This window comes from Oncorhynchus masou, unplaced genomic scaffold (genome assembly GCF_036934945.1).
Source record: "Oncorhynchus masou masou isolate Uvic2021 unplaced genomic scaffold, UVic_Omas_1.1 unplaced_scaffold_2706, whole genome shotgun sequence".
NCBI classification, from domain to species: Eukaryota; Metazoa; Chordata; class Actinopteri; order Salmoniformes; family Salmonidae; genus Oncorhynchus; species Oncorhynchus masou.
Genome location: NW_027009140.1, coordinates 1 through 20359, shown reverse-complemented (window position 1 = coordinate 20359; position 20359 = coordinate 1). Strand labels below are relative to the sequence as shown.

The following is a 20359-nucleotide window of genomic DNA, read 5'->3' as shown; positions in this document are numbered from 1 at the left end:
GAGGACATGAGCTGTTGTTATCGATAAGGTGTCTGATTCCAGGAGGACATGAGCTGTTGTTATCGATAAGGTGTCTGATTCCAGGAGGACCATGAGCTGTTGTTATCGATAAGGTGTCTGAGTCCAGGAGGACCATGAGCTGTTGTTATCGATAAGGTGTCTGATTCCAGGAGGACCATGAGCTGTTGCTATCGATAAGGTGTCTGATTCCAGGAGGACCATGAGCTGTTGTTATCGATAAGGTGTCTGATTCCAGGAGGACCATGAGCTGTTGTTATCGATAAGGTGTCTGATTCCAGGAGGACCATGAGCTGTTGTTATCGATAAGGTGTCTGATTCCAGGAGGACCATGAGCTGTTGCTATCGATAAGGTGTCTGATTCCAGGAGGACCATGAGCTGTTGTTATCGATAAGGTGTCTGATTCATTATTTTCACCTCGAATAGAAGTAGAGGGACTTTTGTCAGAGGTTGCTTGTTGTGAGCGCTGAGGGATCATTATGCACGTCCAGATGATTCTGCATCTTCGTTGCATTCTTCACTTATGATTTGGCATAGTATTTGCAAATGTACACAGATTGTCCTTCTACATTATCTGCAGTGAAATGTCTCCACACATCAGATAATGCCCGTGGAATTTTCCTGTAAATATCAGAACATTTTTTGTAAAAAAAAACAAATACAATTCCATGTACAGATAAATAGTTAAGCAATTTGATTTAACTCATTTGTAAGATACATTTTTTTAAATGAAACATGTATGGAAACAGGTGAATTAACAGTCTCAAACAAGCTAAAAACCCACATTGTAGCAAAAACTAACTAGCAGAAATTGTTAACAAGTTAGAAATGATTTAAACACACTTTGCTGTAGGCTCTATTTACTAGTTAACAAAAAAATCATGTATGCCATAAAATATATTCACCCCACCCAGTATTATAATCAAAACTTACCAGAAAGCATGTAGTCCTTGGCTCAGACAGTGTAGTAGTGTGGGCTCAATAGCATCTCATTAGTGTGCAAGATCTTGAGAATCAGCTGTGATGGAAGAGTGCACTGCAAGAATGCACAGCGCATGCAGAGGGTTGTAGTTCCATTGCATTGGGGATAGTTTAACCAAAATATGCTACAAGACCTAGAATTGCCTTATGAGTATCCCACAAAAAGGTTCACGGTTATTAGCTAACTTTTTTGATGTATTTATGCTAAATTCCCCAAATTCCTGGGTTTGAAGGTTTTTTGACCCTTTGCAACCCTGTCCATGTCTCTCTCTCTCCCAGATATCATGGTGGAGGAGTTTGTCCAGTTCGGTCCGTTGGATGTGTTCATGCGGAGACAACACAGTCCTCTCAGTACACCATGGAAGTTCCAGGTGGCCAAACAACTGGCCAGCGCTCTCAGCTACCTGGTGAGAAAAACACATTGAAATGTCTTCAACCTCTTTGTTACGGCAAGCCTAAATAAGTTCAGGAGTAAAAATGTGCTTAACAAGTCACATAATAATTGCATGGACTCTCTTTAACATGAGTTTTTATGACTACATCTCTGTACCCCACACATACACTCATCTGTAAGGTCCCTCAGTTCGAGTTGTGGATTTCAAACACAGACTCAACCATAAAGACCAGGGAGGTTTCCCAATGCCTCCCAAATAAGGGCACCTATTGGTAGACTTTGGGAAAAAAGCAGACATTGAATGTCCCTTTGCACATGGTGAACTTATTCATTTACAGTTCGGATGGTGTATCAAAACACCTAGTCACCAGAAAGATACAGGCATCCTTCCTAACTCAGTTGCCAGAGAGGAAGAAAAACACTCAGTGATTTCACCATGAAGCCAACAGTGGCTTTAAAAAAGTTAGAGTTGAATGGCTGTGATAGGAGGAAACTGAGGATGGAGCCACATCATTGTAGTTACTTCACAACACTAACTTACATGAGAAAGTGAAAAGAAGGAAGCCTGAACAGACTAAAAATATTCCAAAACATGCATCCTGTTTGCAATAAGGCACTAAAGTAAAACTGTAAAGAAATTGTGAAAGAAATGTCCTGAATACAAAGCGTTATGTTTGGGGTAAATCCAACACAACACATCACTGAGTACCACTCTTCATATTTTCAAGCATGATGGTGGCTGCATTAGGTTAGGGATATGCTTGTCATTGGCATTGTACAATCCAGGTGTGCAAAGCTCTTAGAGACTCTCTCTCTCTGTCTGTGTAGGAGGATAAGAAGCTAGTGCATGGCTTTGTGTGTACCAAGAACATCCTGCTGGCCAGAGACGGAGTGGACAGTGAGGGAGGACCCTTCATCAAGCTCAGCGACCCCGGCATACCCATCACTGTGTTGACCAGAGAGGGTAAGACTTCACTGAATCATGCACATTGAGTGCAAGACGACCATCATGTTCCATTTCGATTTGTGTTGTTATCCAGAGCAACGTATCTTATAGGACAAGGGCCCAATTTGAGATTGTAGAATTTATTGTACAGTATGTTGAGTTCTGAAAGGTTTGTGGCCCAGGATAATGTTTTTGGGAACAAGACTATACAAATGCACAGCTCACATTCCATTTTCCCCCCAATGGCATATTTATGTTTGGTAAACATTTACTGTGTCTGTGGCTGAGTGAAGACAGTTAAACAGACCAAACAGTGTTAATGTCCACTGGGACCACTGGATCTGACAGATGGGAACACTCTCCCTCCCTCTCTCTATGTTACTGGCATGGCAGGGCTGTGGATTCCTGTCAGCTGGAAGTGACGTGAGGGCTCGTGGGAAGAACTTGGAGACAGTCAGAGAGAGAGGGGGTTGGAGATGGACACAGTCAGAGAGAAGGGGGGGTTGGAGATGGACACAGTCAGAGAGAGGGGGGGTTGGAGATGGACACAGTCAGAGAGAGAGGGGGGTTGGAGATGGACACAGTCAGAGAGAGGGGGGTTGGAGATGGACACAGTCAGAGAGAGGGGGGTTGGAGATGGACACAGTCAGAGAGAGGGGGGTTGGAGATGGACACAGTCAGAGAGAGGGGGGTTGGAGATGGAGACAGTCAGAGAGCCTCATGGAGAGGCTCTGCCTCATAATGCAGTAAAGGTGTCAGTGTGGAAAGACAGGACTACCGACATATTAAAAATGACAAATTCCTTCCCCAAACAGATGAGGGTTTATTATCGTGTGTTCACTATAATGGTGTTTTGCTTTCTGCACCACATGTGACTGTTTGTTTGTGTTATGGCTAAATGTTTGTACTGTGTTTACATACGTGTGTGTATGTGTGTCAACCTGCAGAGTGTGTGGACCGGATCCCCTGGATTGCTCCAGAGTGTGTGAAGGACTCTGCCAACCTGAGTGTAGCAGCTGATAAATGGGGATTCGGCACAACACTGTGGGAGATCTGCTATGACGGAGAAGTGCCCCTTAAAGACAAGAAACTCACAGAGGTACATACTGTATACACACACACACACCTTAATCCACTTTATCCTACACCCTCACACATCTCTATGCCATGTATTGCCAGTTTGGACACAAAGTATCAGATACCCTTAAGCTACTCTCTCTCTCTTTCCCCACTCTCTTTCCCCACTCCCTCCCTCTCGCCCCCACTGTCCCTACCCCTCCCTCTCTCCCTCACCTCCCGCTCTCTCTCCCTGAGCAGAAAGAAAGGTTCTATGCAGCAGAGTGTCAGCTAGCTACTCCAGACTGCAAAGAGCTGGCTGAACTGATGACCCATTGTATGACCTTCGACCCCCGTAAACGCCCGTTCTTCAGGGCCATCGTCAGAGACATAGACACCCTTGAGGAACAGAGTACGTGTGTGTGTGTGTGTGTGTGTGTGTGTGTCAGTGAGCAGTAGCAGTACATGAGTAAAATCACTGGGGAAGTGAAAAAAAAACATGCTGACTCACCCTACTTGTAGAGAAACACCAATGACAACCTCCTTTCATGTTGCCGAAACATTTATCTTTTGTTGTCCTATGATACCTGGCTAAAATGCTTGCTAGCTATCCTAACTTCCTTTCATTACCTGGCAACGATTCGCTAGGCCAGCTAGTTAACGTTAGTCTAAATAACTAGCTAGCTACATTGAACTTCCGTACTCTCAGGCCAGGGGCACAATTATGGTTGGATCATTGGCCAGAATGAAGTAAAACCAAATCCCTATCTCCATCCATGGCTAATTGAAGAAAGGGACAATTGTCATTAGCTAGCTAGCCACCGGAGTACCACAACACAAGGAGATGCAACAATTATATATTATTTTGGAAATTACGTTCTGCTTTTGGTGTGAAGTCAATCCAAACTGGCTTCCCTTGACACTTGTTTTTGGTGCGCCAGGACCATTCACAGTTAACCTCACTCAGTTTAGCTCAACGCTGATTGGCTAATATTATTTGAAAAATGTAATCAAGGGAGGCCAAATGCTCGCTGGCTTCTCTTGCATTCAATGCTACGGGTTGCAACGATGTCATTCTCTTTTTGCCCAGACAGCATCAGTTAGATGGCCTACATATACTGAGAGAGGGCCGCTGTTAGATGGCCTACATATACTGAGAGAGGGCCGCTGTTAGATGGCCTACATATACTGAGAGAGGGCCGCTGTTGTGTTCGCTCGGATGCTTTCTCCAGTGAGATACATTCAGCCTCTTTCGAATTGAAGGAAAATGATGAAACACAGAGAGACAGCAGTTGTTTCTCAGCGCTAGCTAGAGAGAGAGATTGTAAGAGTGTGTGTATGAGTGTTGTGGAGTTCACTGGGTTCACGCTCCACAGCTCCCCCTTAACTGGGCCCCATGGATATAAATCTGCCCTCAATACTCCCACACGGTGGCTAGAATGAGGTACTGCCGTCATGTCGCAGTTAGACATCCATCATACTGGTGGTGTTGCTTTGCTGAATAAACCCACTGGGTATGTTGTCAGTGTGTAACAGTGTGTATGTTGTCAGTGTGCAACAATGTGTGTGTATGTTGTCAGTGTGTAACTGAGTGTGTGTATGTTGTCAGCGTGTGGGTTGTCAGTGTGTATGTTGTCAGTGTGCAACAATGTGTGTGTATGTTGTCAGTGTGTGGGTTGTCAGTGTGTAACAGTGTGTATGTTGTCAGTGTGCAACAATGTGTGTGTATTTTGTCAGCGTGTGGGTTGTCAGTGTGTAACAGTGTGTATGTTGTCAGTGTGTAACTGAGTGTGTGTATGTTATCAGCGTGTGGGTTGTCAGTGTGTAACAGTGTGTATCCCTCCATCAGACCCCTCTATCAAGCCTGTCCCCACTCTGGAGGTCGACCCCACTGTGTTCGAGAAGAGGTTCCTCAAGAAGATTCGAGATTTAGGAGAGGTAACACACGTGTGTGTTTGACCATGCCAGAGACCATGTGCATATGCAAGTCATGTTAATGTTTGTCAGTATTATGTGATATGAATGTTCTGTGTGTGTGTGTGTGTGTGTATAGGGTCACTTTGGCAAGGTGGAGCTGTGTCGGTATGACCCCAGAGGGGACCGGACAGGGAGCTGGTAGCAGTGAAGAGTTTAAAGCCAGAGAACAGAGAGGAACAGAGCAGCAACCTCTGGTGTGAGATAGGAATCCTTAAAGAACTTTACCACCACAACATTGTCAAGTACAAAGGCATCTGTCAGGAGGAGGGTGAGCAGAGTATACGCAAGCATGCACACACATGTATACACCTACACACACACACACAACACCCACACACACACCTACCTACTGAACACACACCTTCTGCTTTGCCTCACTCCATCCTCTCTATCTGTCTGTGTGCAGGAGGCAGAGCCATCAAGTTGATCATGGAGTACCTGCCTGCTGGTAGTCTGAAGGAGTACCTCCCTCGCAACAAAAGCCAGACCAGCCTGAAGACTCTGCTCAGTTATGCTGTCCAGATCTGTCAGGTACTTTACCACTCACACCGCTACCTAACATACCCCTAGCACTAGCACCGCTACCTAACACTAGCACCGCTACCTAACATACCCCTAGCACTAGCACCGCTACCTAACATACCCCTAGCACTAGCACCGCTACCTAACATACCCCTAACACTAGCACCGCTACCTAACATACCCCTAGCACTAGCACCGCTGCCTAACATACCCCTAACACTAGCACCGCTGCCTAACATACCCCTAACACTAGCACCGCTACCTAACATACCCCTAACACTAGCTCCGCTGCCTAACACTAGCACCGCTACCTAACATACCCCTAGCACTAGCTCCGCTGCCTGACACTAGCACCGCTACCTAACATACCCCTAGCACTAGCTCCGCTGCCTAACACACCCCTAACACTAGCACCGCTGCCTAACACTAGCACCGCTACCTAACACACCCCTAACACTAGCTCCGCTGCCTAACATACCCCTAACACTAGCACCGCTACCTAACATACCCCTAACACTAGCACCGCTACCTAACATACCCCTAGCACTAGCACCGCTACCTAACATACCCCTAACACAAGCTCCGCTGCCTAACACTCGCACCGCTACCTAACATACCCCTAGCACTAGCTCCGCTGCCTAACATACCCCTAGCACTAGCTCCGCTGCCTAACACTCGCACCGCTACCTAACATACCCCTAACGCTAGCTCCGCTGCCTAGCACTAGCACCGCTACCTAACATACCCCTAGCACTAGCTCCGCTGCCTAACACTCGCACCGCTACCTAACATACCCCTAGCACTAGCTCCGCTGCCTAACACTAGCACCGCTACCTAACATACCCCTAGCACTAGCTCCGCTGCCTAACACTAGCACCGCTACCTAACATACCCCTAGCACTAGCTCCGCTGCCTAACACTAGCACCGCTACCTAACATACCCCTAGCACTAGCTCCGCTGCCTAACACTAGCACCGCTACCTAACATACCCCTAGCACTAGCTCCGCTGCCTAACACTAGCACCGCTACCTAACATACCCCTAGCACTAGCACCGCTACCTAACATACCCCTAGCACTCGCACCGCTAACTAACATACCCCTAGCACTAGCTCCGCTGCCTAACACTAGCACCGCTACCTAACATACCCCTAGCACTAGCACCGCTGCCTAACACTAGCACCGCTAACTAACATAGCACTGGCTCCGCTGCCTAACATACCCCTAACACTAGCACCGCTACCTAACACACCCCTAACACTGGCACCGCTACCCAACACACCCCTAACACTAGCACCGCTGCCCAACACACCCCTAACACTAGCACCGCTGCCTAACATACCCCTAACACGAGCACCGCTACCCAACATACCCCTAACACGAGCACCGCTACCCAACATACCCCTAACACGAGCACCGCTACCTAACATACCCCTAACACGAGCACCGCTACCTAACATACCCCTAACACGAGCACCGCTACCTAACATACCCCTAACACGAGCACCGCTACCTAACATACCCCTAACACGAGCACCGCTACCTAACATACCCCTAACACGAGCACCGCTACCTAACATACCCCTAACACTAGCACCGCTGCCTAACATACCCCTAACACTAGCACCGCTACCTAACATACCCCTAACACACCCCTAACACTAGCACCGCTGCCTAACATACCCCTAACACTAGTACCGCTGCCTAACATACCCCTAACACTAGCACCGCTACCTAACATACCCCTAACACACCCCTAACACTAGCACCGCTGCCTAACATACCCCTAACACTAGCACCGCTGCCTAACATACCCCTAACACTAGTACCGCTGCCTAACATACCCCTAACACTAGCACCGCTACCTAACATACCCCTAACACTAGTACCGCTGCCTAACATACCCCTAACACTAGTACCGCTGCCTAACATACCCCTAACACTAGCACCGCTGCCTAACATACCCCTAACACTAGCACCGCTGCCTAACATACCCCTAACACTAGCACCGCTGCCTAACATACCCCTAACACTAGCACCGCTGCCTAACATACCCCTAACACGAGCACCGCTACCTAACATACCCCTAACACTAGCACCGCTGCCTAACATACCCCTAACACGAGCACCGCTGCCTAACATACCCCTAACACTAGCACCGCTGCCTAACATACCCCTAACACTAGCACCGCTACCTAACATACCCCTAACACTAGCACCGCTACCTAACATACCCCTAACACTAGCACCGCTGCCTAACACTAGCACCGCTACCTAACATACCCCTAACATACCCCTAACACTAGCACCGCTGCCTAACATACCCCTAACACTAGTACCGCTACCTAACATACCCCTAACACTAGCACCGCTGCCTAACATACCCCTAACACGAGCACCGCTGCCTAACATACCCCTAACACACCCCTAACACTAGCACCGCTGCCTAACACACCCCTAACACTAGCACCGCTGCCTAACACACCCCTAACACTAGCACCGCTGCCTAACACACCCCTAACACTAGCACCGCTGCCTAACACACCCCTAACACTAGCACCGCTGCCTAACACACCCCTAACACTAGCACCGCTGCCTAACACACCCCTAACACTAGCACCGCTGCCTAACACACCCCTAACACTAGCACCGCTACCTAACACACCCTAACACTAGCACCGCTGCCTAACCATACCCCTAACACTAGCACCGCTGCCTAACCATACCCCTAACACTAGCACCGCTGCCTAACACACCCCTAACACTAGCACCGCTGCCTAACACACCCCTAACACTAGCACCGCTGCCTAACACACCCCTAACACTAGCACCGCTGCCTAACACACCCCTAACACTAGCACCGCTGCCTAACCATACCCCTAACACTAGCACCGCTGCCTAACACACCCCTAACACTAGCACCGCTGCCTAACACACCCCTAACACTAGCACCGCTGCCTAACCATACCCCTAACACTAGCACCGCTGCCTAACACACCGCTACCTAACACACCCCTAACACTAGCACCGCTGCCTAACCATACCCCTAACACTAGCACCGCTGCCTAACCATACCCCTAACACTAGCACCGCTGCCTAACACACCCTAACACTAGCACCGCTGCCTAACACACCCCTAACACTAGCACCGCTGCCTAACACACCCCTAACACTAGCACCGCTGCCTAACACACCCTAACACTAGCACCGCTGCCTAACCATACCCCTAACACTAGCACCGCTGCCTAACCATACCCCTAACACTAGCACCGCTGCCTAACACACCCCTAACACTAGCACCGCTGCCTAACACACCCCTAACACTAGCACCGCTGCCTAACACACCCCTAACACTAGCACCGCTGCCTAACACACCCCTAACACTAGCACCGCTGCCTAACACACCGCTACCTAACACACCCCTAACACTAGCACCGCTGCCTAACCATACCCCTAACACTAGCACCGCTGCCTAACCATACCCCTAACACTAGCACCGCTGCCTAACACACCCTAACACTAGCACCGCTGCCTAACACACCCTAACACTAGCACCGCTGCCTAACACACCCCTAACACTAGCACCGCTGCCTAACACACCCCTAACACTAGCACCGCTGCCTAACCATACCCCTAACACTAGCACCGCTGCCTAACATACCCCTAACACTAGCACCGCTACCTAACATACCCCTAACACTAGCACCGCTGCCTAACACACCCCTAACACGAGCACCGCTGCCTAACATACCCCTAACACGAGCACCGCTGCCTAACATACCCCTAACACGAGCACCGCTGCCTAACATACCCCTAACACTAGCACCGCTACCTAACATACCCCTAACGAGCACCGCTGCCTAACATACCCCTAACACTAGCACCGCTACCTAACATACCCCTAACACTAGCACCGCTACCTAACATACCCCTAACACACCCCTAACACGAGCACCGCTGCCTAACATACCCCTAACACTAGCACCGCGCTACCTAACACACCCTAACACTAGCACCGCTACCTAACATACCCTAACACGAGCACCGCTGCCTAACACACCCCTAACACTAGCACCGCTACCTAACATACCCCTAACACTAGCACCGCTACCTAACACACCCCTAACACTAGCACCGCTACCTAACATACCCCTAACACTAGCACCGCTGCCTAACATACCCCTAACACTAGCACCGCTGCCTAACATACCCCTAACACGAGCACTGCTGCCTAACATACCCCTAACACTAGCACCGCTGCCTAACACACCCCTAACACTAGCACCGCTACCTAACACACCCCTAACACTAGCACCGCTGCCTAACCATACCCCTAACACTAGCACCGCTGCCTAACCATACCCCTAACACTAGCACCGCTGCCTAACACACCCCTAACACTAGCACCGCTGCCTAACACACCCCTAACACTAGCACCGCTGCCTAACACACCCCTAACACTAGCACCGCTGCCTAACACACCCTAACACTAGCACCGCTGCCTAACCATACCCCTAACACTAGCACCGCTGCCTAACACACCCCTAACACTAGCACCGCTGCCTAACACACCCCTAACACTAGCACCGCTGCCTAACCATACCCCTAACACTAGCACCGCTGCCTAACACACCGCTACCTAACACACCCCTAACACTAGCACCGCTGCCTAACCATACCCCTAACACTAGCACCGCTGCCTAACCATACCCCTAACACTAGCACCGCTGCCTAACACACCCTAACACTAGCACCGCTGCCTAACACACCCCTAACACTAGCACCGCTGCCTAACACACCCCTAACACTAGCACCGCTGCCTAACACACCCCTAACACTAGCACCGCTGCCTAACCATACCCCTAACACTAGCACCGCTGCCTAACCATACCCCTAACACTAGCACCGCTGCCTAACACACCCCTAACACTAGCACCGCTGCCTAACACACCCCTAACACTAGCACCGCTGCCTAACACACCCCTAACACTAGCACCGCTGCCTAACACACCCCTAACACTAGCACCGCTGCCTAACACACCGCTACCTAACACACCCCTAACACTAGCACCGCTGCCTAACCATACCCCTAACACTAGCACCGCTGCCTAACCATACCCCTAACACTAGCACCGCTGCCTAACACACCCTAACACTAGCACCGCTGCCTAACACACCCCTAACACTAGCACCGCTGCCTAACACACCCCTAACACTAGCACCGCTGCCTAACACACCCCTAACACTAGCACCGCTGCCTAACCATACCCCTAACACTAGCACCGCTGCCTAACATACCCCTAACACTAGCACCGCTACCTAACATACCCCTAACACTAGCACCGCTGCCTAACACACCCCTAACACGAGCACCGCTGCCTAACATACCCTAACACGAGCACCGCTGCCTAACATACCCCTAACACGAGCACCGCTGCCTAACATACCCCTAACACTAGCACCGCTACCTAACATACCCCTAACGAGCACCGCTGCCTAACATACCCCAAACACTAGCACCGCTACCTAACATACCCCTAACACTAGCACCGCTACCTAACATACCCCTAACACACCCCTAACACGAGCACCGCTGCCTAACATACCCCTAACACGAGCACCGCGCTACCTAACACACCCCTAACACTAGCACCGCTACCTAACATACCCCTAACACGAGCACCGCTGCCTAACACACCCCTAACACTAGCACCGCTACCTAACATACCCCTAACACACCCCTAACACTAGCACCGCTACCTAACACACCCCTAACACTAGCACCGCTACCTAACATACCCCTAACACTAGCACCGCTACCTAACATACCCCTAACACTAGCACCGCTGCCTAACATACCCCTAACACGAGCACTGCTGCCTAACATACCCCTAACACTAGCACCGCTACCTAACACACCCCTAACACCGCTGACTAACATACCCCTAACACTAGTACCGCTGCCTAACATACCCTAACACTAGCACCGCTGCCTAACATACCCCTAACACTAGCACCGCTGCCTAACATACCCCTAACACTAGCACCGCTGCCTAACATACCCCTAACACGAGCACCGCTACCTAACATACCCCTAACACTAGCACCGCTGCCTAACATACCCCTAACACGAGCACCGCTGCCTAACATACCCCTAACACTAGCACCGCTGCCTAACCATACCCCTAACACTAGCACCGCTGCCTAACACACCCTAACACTAGCACCGCTGCCTAACACACCCCTAACACTAGCACCGCTGCCTAACACACCCCTAACACTAGCACCGCTGCCTAACACACCCCTAACACTAGCACCGCTGCCTAACCATACCCCTAACACTAGCACCGCTGCCTAACATACCCCTAACACTAGCACCGCTACCTAACATACCCCTAACACTAGCACCGCTGCCTAACACACCCCTAACACGAGCACCGCTGCCTAACATACCCCTAACACGAGCACCGCTGCCTAACATACCCCTAACACGAGCACCGCTGCCTAACATACCCCTAACACTAGCACCGCTACCTAACATACCCCTAACGAGCACCGCTGCCTAACATACCCCTAACACTAGCACCGCTACCTAACATACCCCTAACACTAGCACCGCTACCTAACATACCCCTAACACACCCCTAACACGAGCACCGCTGCCTAACATACCCCTAACACGAGCACCGCGCTACCTAACACACCCCTAACACTAGCACCGCTACCTAACATACCCCTAACACGAGCACCGCTGCCTAACACACCCCTAACACTAGCACCGCTACCTAACATACCCCTAACACACCCCTAACACTAGCACCGCTACCTAACACACCCCTAACACTAGCACCGCTACCTAACATACCCCTAACACTAGCACCGCTACCTAACATACCCCTAACACTAGCACCGCTGCCTAACATACCCCTAACACGAGCACTGCTGCCTAACATACCCCTAACACTAGCACCGCTACCTAACACACCCCTAACACCGCTGACTAACATACCCCTAACACTAGTACCGCTGCCTAACATACCCCTAACACTAGCACCGCTGCCTAACATACCCCTAACACTAGCACCGCTGCCTAACATACCCCTAACACTAGCACCGCTGCCTAACATACCCCTAACACGAGCACCGCTGCCTAACATACCCCTAACACTAGCACCGCTACCTAACATACCCCTAACATACCCCTAACGAGCACCGCTGCCTAACATACCCCTAACACTAGCACCGCTACCTAACATACCCCTAACGAGCACCGCTGCCTAACATACCCCTAACACTAGCACCGCTGCCTAACATACCCCTAACACTAGCACCGCTGCCTAACATACCCCTAACACTAGCACCGCTACCTAACATACCCCTAACATACCCCTAACGAGCACCGCTGCCTAACATACCCCTAACACGAGCACCGCTACCTAACATACCCCTAACACTAGCACCGCTACCTAACACACCCCTAACACTAGCACCGCTGCCTAACATACCCCTAACACTAGCACCGCTACCTAACACACCCCTAACACTAGCACCGCTACCTAACACACCCCTAACTCTGACCATTAACCCTGGTTGAACAGATCCCTAGACCTGAGTGTTATAGATATGTTGTGGGAACGTTATGGAAAAATGTTGGGACCATTATGGCGGTGTTATGGGAATATTATTGGGATATATATATATTTTTTTGGATAGGATAAATTCCAACCATCTCTGTGTCTCCCCTCTGTCCAGGGAATGGACTATCTGGGATCTCGGAATTACATCCACCGGGATCTGGCGGCCCGGAACGTTCTGGTGGAGAACGAGAGCACGGTGAAGATCGGAGATTTTGGACTGACCAAGAGCATCAAGGACAACGAGGGATATTACACGGTCAAAGATGACCTGGACAGCCCTGTGTTCTGGTGAGGGAGGGAGGGAGGTAAAATAAGACAGTGTTGTTCAGAGAGGGGAAGAGATATGAGAGGGAAAGGAAAAAAGCTGCTCTTTGAAAATTTGAATTTGAATTTGTATTGACATGCGTGTCCTTTCTCCTCTCTGCCTGTGCCAGGTATGCCCCAGAGTGTCTGGTCCACTGCAAGTTCTACCTGGCCTCTGATGTCTGGTCCTTCGGTGTCACAATGTATGAACTACTCACCTACTGTGACTCTGCCATCAGTCCCATGACGGTCAGTACACACACAGGCCTGACAGCACAGCACAGCACGGCCTCCTGATTGAGGCAAATGGCGCCAGTCAATGCCCAGGGTGACTCGGCCCACTCCCGCCAGCCCGTGCCACACACACGTGCAACTCCCTGATTGCTCAGACGAACTGTCAGAATATGTCCTCCCTCATCCACATCAAGTAGCCATGATTAGTACATATCCATTGGGTCTTATTAACACACTTTACCATTTTGTTCAATTTACAGTAAAGTAACAAGTAGTCTCTCATCTGATCTGACTTAATATCAATTAGCTATTACTGTCTTATACAATGCCTTCAGAAAGTATTCACACCCCTTGTCTTTTTCTATATTTTGTTGCATTACAACCTGAATTTGACACACAATACCACATAATGTCAAGTTGGAATTATATTTTTTTAGAAATGTTTACAAATTAATAAAAAATTGAGTCCGTAAGTATTCAACCCCTTTGTTATGGCAAGCCTAAAGTTCAGGAGTAAAAATGTGCTTAACAAGTAACATAAGTTGCATGGACTCACTCTGTGTGCAATAATAGTGTTTAACATAATTTTGGAATGAGTACCTCATCTCTGTACCCCACACATACAATTATTTGTAAGGTCCCTTAGTCGAGCAGTGAATTTCAAACACAGATTCCATCACAAAGACCAAGGAGGTTTTCCAATGGCTCGCAAAGAAGGATATTGAATATCCCTTTGACCATGATGAAGTTGTTAATTACACTTTGGATGGTGTATTAATAGACCCAGTCACTACAAAGATACAGGTGTCCTCAGTTGCCGGAGAGGAAGGAAACCACTCAGTCATTTCACCATGAGGCCAATGGTGACTTTAAAACTGAGGATGGATCAACAGCATTGTAGTTACTCCACAATACTAACCTAAATGACAGAGTGAAAAGAAGGAAGCCTGTACAGAATAAATATATTCCAAAGCATGCATCCTGTTTGCAACAAGGCTGGGATCGGAGGGAAGTAAAACTGTAAAAAATGTGGCAAAGAAATAAAAAATATGTCCTGAATTCAAAGTGTTATGTTTGGGACAAATCCAACAACACATCACTGAGTACCACTCTTTATATTTGACTGGTGACTGCATTAGGTTATGGATAGGCTGTCTAGCAATAATCAGCAACAAACTTGACAGAGCTTGAAGAATTTAAAAATAATAATGTGCAAATATTTTACAATCCAGATGTGCAAACCTCTTATACATACCCAGAAAAACTCACAGCACAAGGTGATTCTAACATGTATTGACTCAGGGGGTTGAATACTTATCTAAAGAAGATATATTACGGTTTTATTTTTCATAAATGTTTTACAAATGTTAGACATTTTCTTCCACTTTGACATGAGTTTTTTGTATAGATCATTGTCAAAACAACGACAATTAAATCCATTGTAATCACACCTTGTAACACAACAAAAGTGTGTGAAGTGTGAACACTTTCTGAAGGCATTGTATGTTTTTTTCCAGAGACTGTTGTGAAATAGATTATAGAATGTTAAATGTAGTGTAGAGGTAAGGTTCGATGACTAATGTCTTCTGAATGTTGGTGACAACAATACAACTAAGTCACTCCAGTCCTCACTGGCTAGATTTCAGGGGTCATTTAATTTCGTCTCCATGGTGACTTATCTCTGCTCTCCCCTCCCCCCGAACTGTCCCCACAGGTGTTCTTGAAGATGATTGGTCCCACTCAGGGTCAGATGACTGTGACGCGATTGGTCAAGGCTCTGGAAGAGGGAAAGAGGCTGCCCCGCCCTGAGAGCTGTCCTGGAACGGTAGGATCTACATACCTACCTGCCTACCTACATGCCTGCCTGTTCAGTCACCCCATCACGCATAACATGCTCTCTCTCTTTAAACTCTTTCTCCACCATAAAGAGGAATCCTCAATAGGTCACTCAAATCACCATCCTATGAGATCATTTATGGAGCTAGAAAAGTGCCTTTTGATATTTTTTTATTCGTCTACAGGGTTTTTTACATTGACTAGAATAATTTAATAATCCTAGAAATGTCATGTCAAGAACTCATTTGCATCAGCCTGTGGGCCTTGTTCGTCTGGCAGGTGTATGAAATATTTTCTTTAACTAACGTCAGTTATGATAACAGTTAATATTTACATTTACATTACATTTAAGTCATTTAGCAGACGCTCTTATCCAGAGCGACTTACAAATTGGTGAATTCACCTTCTGACATCCAGTGGAACAGCCACTTTACAATAGTGCATCTAAATCATTAAGGGGGGGTGAGAAGGATTACTTATCCTATCCTAGGTATTCCTTGAAGAGGTGGGGTTTCAGGTGTCTCCGGAAGGTGGTGATTGACTCCGCTGTCCTGGCGTCGTGAGGGAGTTTGTTCCACCATTGGGGGCCAGAGCAGCGAACAGTTTTGACTGGGCTGAGCGGGAACTGTACTTCCTCAATGGTAGGGAGGCGAGCAGGCCAGAGGTGGATGAACGCAGTGCCCTTGCTTGGGTGTAGGGCCTGATCAGAGCCTGGAGGTACTGCGGTGCCATTCCCCTCACAGCTCCGTAGGCAAGCACCATGGTCTTGTAGCGGATGCGAGCTTCAACTGGAAGCCAGTGGAGAGAACGGAGGAGCGGGGTGACGTGAGAGAACTTGGGAAGGTTGAACACCAGACGGGCTGCGGCGTTCTGGATGAGTTGTAGGGGTTTAATGGCACAGGCAGGGAGCCCAGCCAACAGCGAGTTGCAGTAATCCAGACGGGAGATGACAAGTGCCTGGATTAGGACCTGCGCCGCTTCCTGTGTGAGGCAGGGTCGTACTCTGCGGATGTTGTAGAGCATGAACCTACAGGAACGGGCCACCGCCATGATGTTGGTTGAGAACGACAGGGTGTTGTCCAGGATCACGCCAAGGTTCTTAGCGCTCTGGGAGGAGGACACAATGGAGTTGTCAACCGTGATGGCGAGATCATGGAACGGGCAGTCCTTCCCCGGGAGGAAGAGCAGCTCTGTCTTGCCGAGGTTCAGCTTGAGGTGGTGATCCGTCATCCACACTGATATGTCTGCCAGACATGCAGAGATGCGATTCGCCACCTGGTCATCAGAAGGGGAAAGGAGAAGATTAATTGTGTGTCGTCTGCATAGCAATGATAGGAGAGACCATGTGAGGTTATGACAGAGCCAAGTGACTTGGTGTATAGCGAGAATAGGAGAGGGCCTAGAACAGAGCCCTGGGGGACACCAGTGGTGAGAGCGCGTGGCGAGGAGACAGATTCTCGCCACGCCACCTGGTAGGAGCGACCTGTCAGGTAGGACGCAATCCAAGCGTGGGCCGCGCCGGAGATGCCCAACTCGGAGAGGGTGGAGAGGAGGATCTGATGGTTCACAGTATCGAAGGCAGCCGATAGGTCTAGAAGGATGAGAGCAGAGGAGAGAGAGTTAGCTTTAGCAGTGCGGAGCGCCTCCGTGATACAGAGAAGAGCAGTCTCAGTTGAATGACTAGTCTTGAAACCTGACTGATTTGGATCAAGAAGGTCATTCTGAGAGAGATAGCGGGAGAGCTGGCCAAGGACGGCACGTTCAAGAGTTTTGGAGAGAAAAGAAAGAAGGGATACTGGTCTGTAGTTGTTGACATCGGAGGGATCGAGTGTAGGTTTTTTCAGAAGGGGTGCAACTCTCGCTCTCTTGAAGACGGAAGGGACGTAGCCAGCGGTCAGGGATGAGTTGATGAGCGAGGTGAGGTAAGGGAGAAGGTCTCCGGAAATGGTCTGGAGAAGAGAGGAGGAGATAGGGTCAAGCGGGCAGGTTGTTGGGCGGCCGGCCGTCACAAGAAGCGAGATTTCATCTGGAGAGAGAGGGGAGAAAGAGGTCAGAGCACAGGGTAGGGCAGTGTGAGCAGAACCAGCGGTGTCGTTTGACTTAGCAAACGAGGATCGGATGTCGTCGACCTTCTTTTCAAAATGGTTGACGAAGTCATCTGCAGAGAGGGAGGAGGGAGGGGGTGGAGGATTCAGGAGGGAGGAGAAGGTGGCAAAGAGCTTCCTAGGGTTAGAGGCAGATGCTTGGAATTTAGAGTGGTAGAAAGTGGCTTTAGCAGCAGAGACAGAGGAGGAAAATGTAGAGAGGAGGGAGTGAAAGGATGCCAGGTCCGCAGGGAGGCGAGTTTTCCTCCATTTCCGCTCGGCTGCCCGGAGCTCTGTTCTGTGAGCTCGCAATGAGTCATCGAGCCACGGAGCGGGAGGGGAGGACCGAGCCGGCCTGGAGGATAGGGGACATAGAGAGTCAAAGGATGCAGAAAGGGAAGAGAGGAGGGTTGAGGAGGCAGAATCAGGAGAAAGGTTGGAGAAGGTATGAGCAGAGGGAAGAGATGATAGGATGGAAGAGGAGAGAGTAGCGGGGGAGAGAGAGCGAAGGTTGGGACGGCGCGATACCATCCGAGTAGGGGCAGTGTGGGAAGTGTTGGATGAGAGCGAGAGGGAAAAGGATACAAGGTAGTGGTCGGAGACTTGGAGGGAGTTGCAATGAGGTTAGTGGAAGAACAGCATCTAGTAAAGATGAGGTCGAGCGTATTGCCTGCCTTGTGAGTAGGGGGGAAGGTGAGAGGGTGAGGTCAAAAGAGGAGAGGAGTGGAAAGAAGGAGGCAGAGAGGAATGAGTCAAAGGTAGACGTGGGGAGGTTAAAGTCGCCCAGGACTGTGAGAGGTGAGCCGTCCTCAGGAAAGGAGCTTATCAAGGCATCAAGCTCATTGATGAACTCTCCGAGGAACCTGGAGGGCGATAAATGATAAGGATGTTAAGCTTGAAAGGGCTGGTAACTGTGACAGCATGGAATTCAAAGGAGGCGATAGATAGATGGGTAAGGGGAGAGAGAGAGAATGACCACTTGGGAGAGATGAGGATCCCGGTGCCACCACCCCGCTGACCAGAAGCTCTCGGGGTGTGCGAGAACACGTGGGCGGACGAAGAGAGAGCAGTAGGAGTAGCAGTGTTATCTGTGGTGATCCATGTTTCCGTCAGTGCCAGGAAGTCGAGGACTGGAGGGAGGCATAGGCTGAGATGAACTCTGCCTTGTTGGCCGCAGATCGGCAGTTCCAGAGGCTACCGGAGACCAGGAACTCCACGTGGGTCGTGCGCGCTGGGACCACCAGATTAGGGTGGCCGCGGCCACGCGGTGTGGAGCGTTTGTATGGTCTGTGCAGAGAGGAGAGAACAGGGATAGATAGACACATAGTTGACAGGCTACAGAAGAGGCTACGCTAATGCAAAGGAGATTGGAATGACAAGTGGACTACACGTCTCGAATGTTCAGAAAGTTAAGCTTACGTAGCAAGAATCTTATTGACTAAAATGATTGAAATGATACAGTACTGCTGGAGTAGGCTAGCTGGTAGTGGCTGCGATGTTGACACTACACTAATCAAGTCGTTCCGTCGAGTGTAATAGTTTCTACAGTGCTGCTATTCGGGGGCTAGCTGGCTAGCTAGCAGGTTGATTGCGTTACGTTACCTTAAGAGAACGACAATAGCTGGCTAGCTAACCTAGAAAATCGCTCTAGGCTACACAATTGTCTTAGATACAAAGACGGCTATGTAGCTAGCTAGCTACGATCAAACAAAACAAACCGTTGTACTGTAATAGTTACTACAGTGCTGCTATTCGGGGCTAGCTGGCTAGCTACGTTAAAAGAACGACAATAGCTGGCCAGCTAACCTAGAAAATCGCTCTAGACTACACAATTGTCTTAGATACAAAGACGGCTATGTAGCTGGCTAGCTACGATCAAACAAATCAAACCGTTGTACTGTAATGAAGTGAAATGAAAATGTGATACTACCTGTGGAGCGACGCGGAATGTTGACCGGGTAGTTGAAGTTCAATTCGGTAGAGGTTGGCTAGCTGTTGGCTAGCTAGCTAGCAGCATCTCCTACGTTAAGGACGACAAATAGCTGGCTAGCTAACCTCGGTAAATTAAGATAATCACTCTAAGTCTACACACTCTAAACTGCACAATTATCTTGGATACGAAGACAGCGAAGACAACTATGTAGCTAGCTGACACTACGCTAATCGAGTCGTTCAGTTGAGTGTAATAGTTTCTACAGTGCTGGTGGACAGTGGATGTTAGCTAGCTGCTGGGCAGATACGTTAGGACGACGAAATACGATAATTATGCAATTATCTTTGATACAAAGACGGCTATGTAGCTAGCTAAGAAGAAATTGCTAAGATTAGACAAATCAAACCGTTGTACTATAACGAAATGTAATGAAAAGTT

At 49.1% G+C, this 20359-nt stretch overlaps 1 pseudogene; it reads left to right on the top strand.

Moving 5' to 3' along the window:
- Nucleotides 1-16133, top strand: part of LOC135533839 (tyrosine-protein kinase JAK1-like) — a 48381-nt pseudogene extending 32248 nt beyond the window's left edge.
- The last annotated feature ends 4226 nt before the right edge of the window (nt 16134-20359 follow it).